A 14164-nucleotide genomic window follows, 5' to 3' on the forward strand; every position below is an offset into this window, starting at 1 on the left:
CTCTTTTATGGTGAAAAACTATTTCCTCTCTTCAATCTACTTGTGATTAATGCATGGCAAATTATTGAAAGTAACCCTTTATCACAAAATCATTTCAAGCATATCTCTTCTGGAATGGAATGTACCCTTACCAAATGACATTGACTTTTAAAGAGGGGGATATTTCAGATCAAGTTCACCATAATTTTGTGCATTGCTGAAAGTGGAATTGCAAGTGATGAAACCTTGTGCTAGGTTGGAACTATGAACACCTTTGCTCTTCAGCGTAAGTTCAAACTTCCCTCTTTGTTATCAGGTCTGTTGGGAAAGTTAACTAATTCTCTCAGGTTGGAACTATACATTTTATTTATTTTTTATTTAAAATATTTATATACCATCCCTCTCAGCCCGAAGGTGACTCTGGGTGGTTCACAGTTGGTACCAAGACCATAAAATACAATTAAAAACATTAAAATATTATAATACCATAGCAAAGTCAAAACAAACATTTACCATTAGTGTCTCCTTGTTGAAAACATTGGCCAATCACATCATCTAATCATTCCAGGCATTCAAATGCTAATGAAGATGGTCAGTTGAAACATTCACATCTGGCTCCAGCAGAGAAGAGCTCTTTGCCCCACCCCAGTCATTCCACAGAAATATAAACCCATTTTCCTAACTCCAACAGACCTCACTACCTCTGAGGATGCTTGCCATAGATGCAGGCGAAACGTCAGGAGAAAATGCCTCTAGAACATGGCCATATAGCCCGAAAAAACCCCACAAGAACCTATCACTTGGTTCTCTGGGAATGAAGAGAATGACCCAATGGCACACTGAGTCAACAAAGCCAATGTATTGGCAGTTACTTAGAATGGATTAACATTGCCAAATAATTCATTTTGAACGGCATTATTTGGTCAGTGTAGACCCATATAATAATAATAATAATAATAATAATAATAATAATAATAATAATAATATTTTTGCCTGCGACAAAAAACTGGTGGGATCACAAGCCGGAAAAAGTTACACGTCAAACTCCTCTGGGACTTCCGGATTCGGACAGACAGAGTTTTGGAGAATAATACCCCTGACCTCACAATCATGTTAAAAAACAAGGTATGGATTGTGGATGTTGCAATCCTAGGTGACAGCAGGATTGAAGAGAAACAATTGGAAAAGCTGACACGATATGAGGATTTAAAGACTGAACTGCAAAGACTCTGGCACAAGCCAGTCAAGGTGGTCCAGTGGTGATCGGCACACTGTGTGTAGTGCCTAAAGCCTTGGCCTGCACTTAAACACAATCGGCACTGACAAGATTACCATCTGCCAGCTGCAGAAGGCCACCTTACTGGGATCTGCATGCATTATCCGCCGATACATCACATAGTCCTAGACACTTGGGGAGTTTCCGATGTGTGATCCAATGCAACAGCCAGCAAAGTGTCTGCTGTGAACTCATCTTGTTGTGTTTCTAATAATAATAATAATAATAATAATAATAATAATAAACTTTATTTATACCTCGCCACCATCTCCGGGGCGGCTTACAGGAGGCCAAGCCCATCAGTACAGCAAACCAAATATACAACATAAAATACAAACAGTAAAATATAAGCAAAATAAATAAAAATAATTATAATAAATACAAGAAGAAAAACAGTATAAATAAACACACCAACCAGTATAAGGTCACAGTAATAGGGCAGGACAGTTTGAACTACATTATTTGGCAATGTAGATTCAGCCTCAGTAGTTCATCACACAGTTTGAACTACTTCATTTGGCAACGTAGATTCAGCCACAGTCACTTAGACAAGCTTAATATTCAGCTGAAGGTCAGTATAATGCAATTACCATGTAGTTCCATGAACTTAAAAGTACACAATGCAAACAGAAGAGAAACCAGCTTTAATCGGTGACAGGGAATTGTTCAGAAATCTATAGATTGCTCTTCATACAGCTCCAGTAAATGAAAGCATGATATCAAAACTACTCCATCAATTTACCTCTATATCACCAAATGTGTTTTGACTTTACTTTTACTCATTGTTTTTTTATTTTACCTACAATAATGAGCATGGACCTGGTTTGGCTAAAGTGAATCCATAACTGGAGAATCTCTGTAATTTCATGTCCCTATAGACCTATTGTTTCTCCTGCTTTTCTCTTCCATGCCCCTTCCTATTTGTCACTCTGAGTTTGTCATTCACATTTCCCTCTTCCCCTTTTCTCTTTTTTGATTCCTAATAATTTCTTCCCCGCTGCACTGAATTGCAGTTCATGAAAACAGCACCTCCTTCTGAGATGCAACCACTGATTTCCCACGCTGTGAGAAGATGCTGCTTTCTAGAAGTGTCAATTCAACTCAGCAAGAGGGAGGTGCCCAGAAAGCAATAGTGACAAGAGAGAAAAGGGGAAAGAAACGACAGAAGGCGCTGCAAGTCTAAGAGGTGCAAAATTGGCATTCTTTGGGGGAATTAAGCTGGCACACTTGGCTTGGATGTCAGGAGATGAGGAAGGGATGTTTTCGATTGTGCACTTTCTGCGGCTTGTCTTGTTTGTGAAACTAGAACAAACCAAAGTTTTCACCGACTATTTCCCCAATAAAACGTTATGCAATCATTTTGAGACAAATCAATACAAGAAAATGCTGGAACCAACTATAAATGAACTGTAGTAGGATGGTGATACCAACTGGTCAGGTTTAGATGGCTTTAGGAAATTGTTGTAGAGCTTCTTCATGATTGAGGGAAATAAGATTACCGCTCTATTCAACTTTGCTCAGACCTAATATTGTGTCTACTTCTCAAGAAGGATATTGATAAACATGAACATGTCAATGAGAAGACAACCAAGGTTTGGTTGATTAGAGAGTTTTGTTCTGCTTGAACAAAATAGTTCAATAATAGCCATGTTTTGTTTTTTTGGAAAACCACTGGTCACATAACCTTTTATGGAGCCCCCAGTGGTGCAATGGGTTAAACCCTTGTGTCAGCAGGACTGAAGACTGATAGGTCACAGGTTCGAATCCCAGGAGAGCGTGGATAAGCTCCCTCTGTCAGCTCCAGCTCCCCATGTGGGGACATGAGAGAAGTTTCCCACAATGATGGCAAAACATCAATATATCTGGGCATCCCCTGGGCAATGCCCTTGAAGACGGCCAATTCTCGCACATCAGAAGCGACCTACAGTTTCTCAACTTGCTCCTGACATGGAAAAAAAACCCCATAACCTTTTGGAAAATGGCATTCATAACCAATAAATAAGTAAATAGTTTAGGGTGAAGCTGCCTTTACACTTCTAGCATAGCTAAAATCACTATCTGATTCTTTTGGGAAATGGAAATCTCCATAACCTTTTGGAAAATAGATATTCATAACCTTTTGGGAAAACCAGGAATCTTTTGGAAAGGCATTTTGTTAGCAATCGTATGTATGATCGATTTTGTTAGCAATGTATGATCTTTCTGAAAAGAATTAAAATTTCGCTTCATCCTTCTCCTTAGTGGTGAACATCCACTAGTATCTTAGAGCACAAGCTCTAAAATCTTCCGGAGAGGCCCTCCTTTTGGTCCCACTACCATTTCAAGCGCGGTTGGTGGGGACGAGAAAGAGGGCCCTCTCAGTAGTGGCCCTCCATCTCTGGAACACCCTTCCAAGGGAAATAAGACAGGTCCCATCCCTCCCCTCCTTTTGTAAGAGCTTGAAGACCTGGTGGTTTCAACAAGCCTTTGAAAATGACCAGTTCTAACTCAGCCCCACACATTGTCGAATACGGCCTTATTCTTCCTAACAATTACCCAGATTCTTTCCTCTAATCGGCCCCGGAATGAACAGCCACAGACCTGTACCTAATATTATTGTTGCCTGTCATAGCATTGCAATTAATTCCCGGGGCCACTAGAATTTTTGGGCTTGTACAAATTTTGGCCCGGACTTTTACATTTTTAAATTCCCTTGAACAGGCAGGGTTACTTTTAATATATGTGTGTTATGGCGACAATTTTTATGCTTATATTTTGTTTTGTTGATGTTATGGTTATGTTGTTTTTACTTTGTATGTTTTGTGATGTTACCTGGGAACCACTCTGAGTCCCCTCGAGGAGATGGAGCAGTATATAAATAAAGTATTATTATTATTATTATTATTATTATTATTATTATTATTATTATTATTCATGCAAGGCAATTAGGTTTCTCAGCTGTTAAACTGATATACCTATTTTTCTCTTCGAACTGCTAGGGACAAAGATATGCCAATGCACTATATATATATAAAATATCAGAGTTTCAGAAGTGTTTCTTTCAGTTGCCCAAAACATCTACTCTCCCATATAATATATTTGCTTTTAAATCATGCTCTCAAGAGACAAAATAAAGTAGTCTGCGTTAAAAAAAACATAGCTGGTTTACTCACAAACTTCATGTTTTCAGCATACAGGTACTTTGCATATCAATCCAGTTACAGATAGGATTTGAAGTAGTTTCTCTGTGTAGATAATAATATAATAATAACAATACCTTTATTTTTGTACCCTGCTTCCATCTCCCCGAAGGGTCTCGGGGCGGCCTACATGAGGACAAGCCCAATCAACACAGTTAAAAAGCAACACATTAAAATGCAAAGAAGAGAATAAAACTCAATAAAGCAACAGCATTATAACAATATATAAAACAGGCATCAAAACCTACAACCAATAACAAATCCAACTTCTTGTCATGAGTGGGCGGGCTGGTGCAACAATAATTTAAAGGCTAGGCTCGTAAGTAAAGTGCATCGGTCCTATAGCAGCAATAAGGATAAGAGCAATAGTAAACTGTAAGGTCACAATTTTGGGTCCTAGCTGGGGCCAACTATCTATGGAATTGTCTACTCAAAAGCACAGAGATAACACAGGGCATCTTTCTTAGAATCTCAACAGTCCAAAGTCTAAAGCATCTGTTGAGATTAACTTCACAATTCAGCAGCAGATCAATTGCACAACTTCAGCACTTTCCAGTAGCTTCTTCCTGCACAGTATTTTCAGTCAACTGCTCCCACAGCCTGCAGTCACTCTGGAACAGACACTTGAGCACATGCCTGGCCATTGTCAGTTTTACCATTGTCTTTCCCCCAGTCTAGATGCTATTACAAACTTACCACAGCATACAGTTATATCTTGTCTTAGCAGACAGGTTCTTTTAATTACATATAGCCTTCGACGAACAACATCACAGCACAAGGAGAAATATACACTGTACATGACTTCCTTATATACAATTCTATACAATTACACATAGCAATCTCTGATTGGTTCCCAACCCATTAACTTAACTCAGACCCATGATTACATCATTCACAATCACCTGGACTAGGTCAGAACACATTCCCCAAATGATTCCCTATATACAGTTAATGCATGACTCAGCATTTCCAATAGAAGCCCATTAGCAGTGCATGACTCAGTATTTTACATTACAATACCTTGTAAAACCTGACAGCATCTCTCTACTTTGAGAGTCTAATATAGTCTCTTCTCCAAAGCATTATGTTTCTACAGTTTTCTAAACTGTATTGTACTGCTTCTGATGCAAACACTGACTTCTAAAATGGAGCCTCGGGTCTGAATAAGTACCAAACCTAATCACATGGTCTGCATCCCCTCCCACAACATAGAGTTAAGGAAAACTGCATACCAATACACACATATACAATAGGCCTGGGTAACAACGGAAAAATTTGTTTCTAAAATCGATTTGTATTTGGGGTTTTTTTTTTGTTTCAATATTTAAAATAATTACAAAATTTTCCTTTTAAAAAGTTCGATATTTACGAAATTTCGTAAATGGTAAAAAAATAACGAATCGATTTCCAAAACAATAACGAATCGATTCGTTAATGGCGGACGCGATCGCGAAATACGCTAAAAAACCTCCAAAACCTTCTGAAGCTTCCCTCTCCCTCTGTTGTTGACTGTTGGTGTGATATTATAATTTTTTTTCACTAATTAAACCATAAAACTGGTCCAGACATGCGGAAATAATAACGAAACAACCTCAAAACAATAACGAAAGGAATACAATATCGAAATACGAAGCATTTACAAAACGTTTTTGAAAATTCTTTTTTTTAATAATTGCTCCGGAATGGTTCATTATCGTTTTGTAATTGAAAAAATTAACGAATTATTAACGAATTACGAATTAATGAAACGAAACCGCCCAGCCCTAATATACAATACAGTTACCAATCTGAATTATATACATAACAAATAATCAGTATAGGAGGCTTGTAGAAGATTACTCTTTCCAACAGTCTGAATCATTTGAAAGGTGTTATGTAGAAAATGGAGCAGGTTTGTTTTCTGCTGTTCAAGAGATTAGACTGTGTAGTAATAGCAATCTGGCATTATCTTGGGCAACACAGTTGTATTGGTGTAGCTTACTCCCAGGTAAACAAAGGATGAAAAAATTCCATTAAGGTTACATTTATGAGCAGTCCCTAGGTCTTAACTAAAATTCCAGCAGACTGATGGACAGATGGAAACATAATCCGAGCGCTCCTAAACTCCATTGTGTGCTGCTGGCTCAGAAACTGGCATTTTGCTTAATGGGGATATTTAGGTAGATTAAGCTTTTTGTGCTTTCGGTGGCTGAGTCATGAGGGTAGGCTCCAATGTTTAGTTTTGCTGAGACTCCTGCATTAACCCTCTCACTGGGAACTGGCAATTTACTTGTTTTTGTTTGTTTGTTTGTTTGTTTGTTAAGCCTTGGCTATCCATCATTTTCCTCTGAAAGCAGCTACTCTTTCATGGGTGGGGGGGGGGGAATCAAATGAGTTAACATTCGTAAAGGCCTCTATGATAACACAATCGACATAACCCGGGAGTTTCTCCAAAGTTAACTGTATGCAAGGATAACTTGGCACAGAAACATGAGTTGAAGATTCCAAAATTATTCAATAGCTGGTTCTAGTAAGTCCGCTCTGTGCATCTGTGCATTTGTGTTTAATGCCTTGAGAAAGTACTTAAAATTCTGCAAACATTTATATATTCTATATAGACCAACAAGACCAGCTGCCTGCTTTCCTTTGAGCAGATGGAGAATCTTATCAATGGATTGCCAATTAAGACCAATTAATCATATCCACTAAAAAGGTTGTAACGCATTGCTGAAGACAGCAGCCCCAAACATTCCATTACCATTCATGAGTTGCAATAATGAATGATATTCAACCACAAGTACCTTTTTAAAAAGAAAAGGAGCTAGTTAGAGGTGAAAAACATTACAGAGATGGGGAAATAACCTCATTTGATTTGCATTTTTTTTAAAAAAAATCATGGACAGAATATATATAACTGGATGCCTTTTATTCTCCCCTACGAACCATCAAGATCACTAAGATCATCTGGAGAGGCCCTGCTCTCGGTCCCACCAGCCTCGCAAGCGCGGCTGGTGGGGACGAGGGACAGGGCCTTCTCGGTGGTGGCCCCACGACTCTGGAACTCTCTCCCTCTGGAGGCCAGAACCGCCCCATCCATCCTAACATTTAGGAAACGGGTGAAGACGTGGCTGTGGAGTCAGGCCTTCGAGGAATGAGACAACACCATAGGACTCTGGATGGAAGTGGATATAGATTCATCTTATTAGGACGACTGACCACTGTAGTTTTATATTTAGTGTTTTTAAAGTTGTTTCGTAATTTGTGATATATGATATTTTAATGAATGTATATGTTTTTATGGCTGTAAACCGGGCTGAGTCCCTCAACGAGGTTGAGAAGCTCGGTATACAAAACTGTGAAATAAATAAATAAATTTTAAAGAGGAAAAATACAACCGGTTCCCATGTCGGAGAAAGACCAAATATAGTTTTGTCTATTCCTGGAAAAGTTGTTTTCTGGATTTTGAGGGAAACGGGGGTGCTAGACATGAAGAAAATCTACTCATTCAAATATGGTGCTGGAGAAGTGTTCTATAGAGAATGTGGGCTGCTCAAATGACAGATAAATTCATCCTAGAACAAATCAAGCCCCCCCCCCCCTCTTCCTTTATTTTATTTTATTTTGCGTCAGGAGCGACTTGAGAAAGCCTACATAGGAAGTAGTTGTGTTGTGGTTAAGTTCAAAGGTTGTGGTTAAGTGCAGAGTCTGCAGGTACAAGAAGGTACTTTCCATCAAAATGTCAAGGGAGAGGGGCTGGAAAGAGAGTACTTTCCATGACCTATTACTCGAGTATAAAAGTCAGCAGAAATAGAGGAGGGGCATGGCAGTCTTTGAAAGCACAAACAGAAGTGCTTCTGTCCGTCTCATGTTGATCAGCTTGATTAAATGGTGTCTCAGTTGGACTCTGTGGATTTCTTCGAAAAGGGTCCCCACACCCTAAACCTGTGATCCCTTACAGTGTGAGAGAATTGGCCGTCTGCAAGAATGTTGCCCAAGGGACATCCGGATGTTTTGATGTTTTATCATCCTTGTGGGAGGCTTCCCTCATGTCCCTGCATGGGGAGCTGGAGCTGACATAGGGAGCTCATCTGTGCTCTCCCCAGATTTGAACCTCTGACCTGTCAGTCTTCAGTCCTGCTGGCACAAGGGTTTAACCCATTGCTCCACCCAGGGCTCAAGCCTGAACTGTCCTTAGAATCCAAGATGACTAAATTGAGGCTGTCATACTTAGGCCATATCATGAGAAGACATTACTAGAAAAGGTGATAAAGCTTTGTAAGATAGAATGCAGTTGCAAAGAAGACCAGATTCCAGATGGACAGACTCAACCAAGTAAAGCTATAGTGACTTAGAGGTCTCTCATTCACAAGGCCGCCATTAATTGAACGTGACTTGTTAGATAACAGCAGCAGCAGCAGCAGCAGCAGCAGCAGCAGCAACAACAACAACAACAACAACAACAACAACAACAACTTTATTTTTATCCTGCCCTATCTCCCTGAGGGAACACAGGGTGGTTTACAACAAAAGAAATGGCAAATATTCAATGACAACAAGACATAACAAAACAGATCAAATAATAAACAGTAAATGAACAACATCCAAGTGTTATTATAAAATAATCCAAACAAACAAGATTAAAAAATAAGTATGCAAATATAATAGTTAAGATATAGGGTTGCTGTAGGTTTTCCGGGCTATATGGCCATGTTCTAGAGGCATTTTCTCCTGACGTTTCACCTGCATCTATGGCAAGCATCCTCAGAGGTAGTCGCTACCTCTGAGGATGCTTGCCATAGATGCAGGTGAAACGTCAGGAGAAAATGCCTCTAGAACATGGCCATATAGCCCGGAAAACCTACAATAACCCAGTGATTCCAGCCATGAAAGCCTTCGACAATACAGTTAAGATATTAAGACACTTTTAACTAATAAATCCCCCGGTGGCACAGTGGGTTAAACTGCTGAACTGCTGAACTTGGTACCCAAAAAGTCACAGGTTCAAATCCAGGGAGCGCTGGTGAGCACCACTGTTAGCCCCAGCTTCTGCCAACCTAGCAGTTCAAAAATATGCAAATATGAGTAGATCAATAGGTACCACTCCAGTGGGAGGGCAATAGCGCTCCATGCAGTCATGCCAGCCACATGACCTCGAAGGTGTCTACAGAAAATGCCGGCTCTTCGGCTTAGAAATGGAGATGAGCACCAGCCCCCAGAGTAGGACATGACTGGCCTTAATGTCAGGGGAACCCTTTATCTTTACCTAATAGTATACAATTAAGCATTAAAAGTATAAGGTAATTTGCAGCACATCAACAGGGCTGAGGTAGATTTCCATTATCTGAGTCAGAATAAGTTTAATAAAGTGCAAATCCTCTTCCTCTCTATAAGCTAGAGTACATAAATAAGTTTTTAAAAGCTTCTTGAAGGAAAGAAGAGAAGGGGCATCCTTTGAGAGGGAGTTCCAGAGGTGGGGAGCAGCCACGAAGAAGGCACCCTTTCTCGTCCCCATCAGCCGTGCTTGAGATGGAGGTGGGACTGCGAAAAGGGCCTCCTGCAGCGCCCATGGTGGTTTGTATATGGAGATACAGTTTTGCAAATAGAATCATAGAATCATAGAATCAAAGAGTTGGAAGAGACCTCATGGGCCATCCAGTCCAACCCCCTGCCAAGAAGCAGGAATATTGCATTCAAATCACCCCTGACAAATGGCCATCCAGCCTCTGCTTAAAAGCTTCCAATGAAGGAGCCTCCACCACACTCCGGGGCAGAGAGTTCCACTGCTGAACGGCTCTCACAGTCAGGAAGTTTTTCCTAATGTTCAGATGGAATCTCCTCTCTTGTAGTTTGAAGCCATTGTTCCGCGTCCTAGTCTCCAAGGAAGCAGAAAACAAGCTTGCTCCCTCCTCACTGTGGCTTCCTCTCACATATTTATACATGGCTATCATATCTCCTCTCAGCCTTCTCTTCTTCAGGCTAAACATGCCCAGTTCCCTAAGCCGCTCCTCATAGGGCTTGTTCTCCAGACCCTTGATCATTTTAGTCGCCCTCCTCTGGACACATTCCAGCTTGTCAATATCTCTCTTGAATTGTGGTGCCCAGAATTGGACACAATATTCCAGATGTGGTCTAACCAAAGCAGAATAGAGGGGTAGCATTACTTCCTTAGATCTAGACACTATGCTCCTCTTGATGCAGGCCAAAATCCCATTGGCTTTTTTTGCCACCACATCACATTGTTGGCTCATGTTTAACTTGTTGTCCACGAGGACTCCAAGATCTTTTTCACACGTACTGCTCTCGAGCCATGCGTCCCCCATTCTGTATCTTTGCATTTCATTTTTCCTGCCAAAGTGGAGTATCTTGCATTTGTCACTGTTGAACTTCATTTTGTTAGTTTTGGCCCATCTCTCTAATCTGTCAAGATCGTTTTGAATTCTGCTCCTGTCCTCTGGACTATTGGCTATCCCTCCCAATTTGGTGTCGTCTGCAAACTTGATGATCATGCCTTCTAGCCCTTCATCTAAGTCATTAATAAAGATGTTGAACAGGACCGGGCCCAGGACGGAACCCTGCGGCACTCCACTTGTCACTTCTTTCCAAGATGAAGAGGAAGCATTAGTGAGCACTCTCTGTGTTCGTCCACTTAACCAATTACAGATCCACCTCACCGTAGTTTTGCCTAGCCCACATTGGACTAGTTTCCTTGCCAGAAGGTCATGGGGGACCTTGTCGAAGGCCTTACTGAAATCCAGGTACGCCACATCCACGGCATTCCCCGCATCTACCCAGCTTGTAGCTCTATCGAAGAAAGAGATCAGATTAGTCTGGCATGACTTGTTTTTGATAAATCCATGTTGACTATTAGCGATGACTGCATTTGTTTCTAAGTGTTTGCAGACCGCTTCCTTAACAATCTTTTCCAGAATCTTGCCCGGTATCGACGTGAGGCTGACCGGACGGTAGTTGTTTGGGTCGTCCTTTTTTCCCTTCTTGAAGATTGGGACCACATTGGCCCTCCTCCAATCTGCTGGAACTTCTCCCGTTCTCCAAGAACTCTCAAAGATGGTTGCCAATGGTTCCGAAATGACTTCCGCTAGTTCCTTCAGTACTCTTGGGTGTAGTTGATCTGGCCCTGGGGACTTGAACTCATTAAGAGCGGCCAGGTATTCCTGGACGACTTCTTTCCCAATTTGGGGTTGGATGTCCTCCAATCCCTCATCCACTCCATCTTGCTGAGGTTGAAGACTCTCTTTTTGTGAGAAGACCGAGGCAAAGAAGGCATTAAGTAGTTCTGCCTTTTCCCTGTCCCCTGTCAGCATTGCCCCATCTTCTCCTCGAAGAGGTCCTATCGCCTCCTTGTTTTTCCTTTTTCTACTGACATAAGAATAGAAGCCCTTTTTATTGTTTTTAATGTCCCTGGCAAGTCTGAGCTCGTTTTTTGCTTTAGCTTTGCGGACCTTTTCCCTACAGGTGTTGGCTATTTGTTTGAATTCTTCTTTGGTGATTTCTCCCTTTTTCCACTTCTTGTGCATGTCTCTTTTGTGTCTTAGCACAGTTAGAAGTTCTTTGGACATCCATTCTGGCTTCTTTGCACTTGTCCTATTTTTTCTTTTTGTTGGCACGGTTTGCAATTGCGCCTTGAGTATTTCACTCTTGAGAAATTCCCATCCATCCGTAGCTCCCTTGTCTTTTAGTATCTGTGTCCACTGAATGCTGCTCAGCGTTTCCTTCATTTTTTGGAAGTCAGCTCTCCTAAAGTCCAAAATGCGGGTTTGACTTGTCTTAGTTTCGGCCTTCCTTTGTACCTCAAATTGCAGGAGCACATGGTCACTTGCCCCTAAGGATCCTACCACTTCAACCGCATCGATCAGGTCCTCCGCATTTGTTAGGATGAGATCAAGAGTAGCCAATCCCCTTGTTGCCTCTTCTACCTTTTGGACCATGAAATTGTCTGCAAGGCAAGCGAGGAATTTGTTGGACCTTGTACTCTTGGCCGAGTTTGTTTTCCAGCAAATATCGGGATAGTTGAAATCGCCCATGACTACTACATCTCTTTTCTGTGCCTGTTTGGTCAACTGTTGGCAGAAGACTTCATCAAGATCTTCCTCCTGGCTTGGGGGTCTGTAGTAGACGCCTACAACGACATCTTTTTGAGTCCCAGTTCCCTTGATTCTTATCCAGATGATTTCAAGCTGGTTTCCCAGATTGCTGTCTTGAATTTCTTCTGCCGCATAAGAGTTTTTGACATATAAGGCTACTCCGCCTCCTCTCCGTTTTGTTCGGTTTCTGTGAAAGAGGTTATACCCCTCGATATCTACATTCCAATAGTCTGGGCCAAAACTGTTTAGGGCTTTATTGGTAATAACCAGCACTTTGTATTTATCCCGGAAGCTGATCAGAAGCCAGTAGAGCTGCCTTAACATAGGAGTTGTCCTCTCCCTGTATGACGCTCAAGTTAGTAACCTGGCTGCTGATCTCTGGACCAATTGCAGCATCTGGACTATCTTCAAAAATGCAGCCTTTCTTAGAGAGCTTTGCAGTAGTCCAGATGGGATGTAACTAAGGTGTGTACTACCATAGCCACATCTGGTATCTCAAGGTATGGGCACAGCTGGCACACCGAACCCCAAAACTCGGGACACCGAACCCCAAAACTCTGGATGATCTCTCCCAGTGGTTTAATGTAACTGTTAAACAACTGGGACTGTGGTGCAGCTGGCTGGGAGTCAGCTGCATTAAGATCACTACTGACCAAAAAGTCATGAGTTTGAAGCCAGCTGGGGTTGGAGTGAGCTTCTGACCAACTTGTGTAACTTGCTGTCAACCTTTGCAGCCCGAAAGACAGTTGCATCTGTCAAGTAGGAAATTTAGGTACCGCTTATGGGGGAAGGCTAAATTACAAGGCCATAAAAATCTCCAGTAAGCATGCAAAGAATGAGGAAGTACTTCATCAGTGTCACAAGTTGATGGTGAAGCAACAGCTCCCCTGGTGGCTGGAATTTGAACATACCCTCATGAAGTTGGAAAGTTAAATAGCCTCTGTATGTCTGTCTATATACATTGTGTGTCTATGCCATTGAATGTTTGCTATGTATATGTACATTGTAATCTGCCCTGAGTCGACTGCAGGGTGAGAAAGGCGGAATATAAATACCGTAAATAAATAAACATGGGAGACAAAATTGAAAACTGAGGGACCTCACAGGCAACTAACCAGGGAGTCGAACAAGAGTCCCCCAGAACCACCATCTAGAAAGGATTGGAGTCACTGTAATTCGGTGCCCACTAGCCCCATCCCGGAGAGACGACCCAGAAAGATACCATGGTCAATGGTATCAAAAGCTGCTGTGAGGTTCACAACAAACTGATGCATCAACCAACTTATTTCTGATATATATAGAGAGAGTGAGAGAGAGAGTGAGAGAGAGAGAGAGAGAGAGGAGGGAGAGAGAGTGAGGCTTCACCTAATGCATCCATTCAAAGCACTCAGGTTGCCATCTTGATAGTGTAAGGGCAATTTACTCCTTCCATCTGAAGCGGGAGCAGGAGGAACACATTTGCCAAGCAACATATGAGATCAGAACTTAGTAAATCTCACAAAATATGCTTCATTTGCCCTGTATGCACTAATCCCTTATGGGAAGCGAACAATGCCTGTGCAATTATTCCAGACCATATGGAGGATTTTATTCCCACGGAGGATTTGGGAATTGGAAGAGTCCAAATTTCAAAACAGCAAACCTCGAAG

This window comes from Anolis sagrei, chromosome 10, assembly GCF_037176765.1.
Source record: "Anolis sagrei isolate rAnoSag1 chromosome 10, rAnoSag1.mat, whole genome shotgun sequence".
In the NCBI taxonomy this organism is placed as follows: domain Eukaryota; kingdom Metazoa; phylum Chordata; class Lepidosauria; order Squamata; family Dactyloidae; genus Anolis; species Anolis sagrei.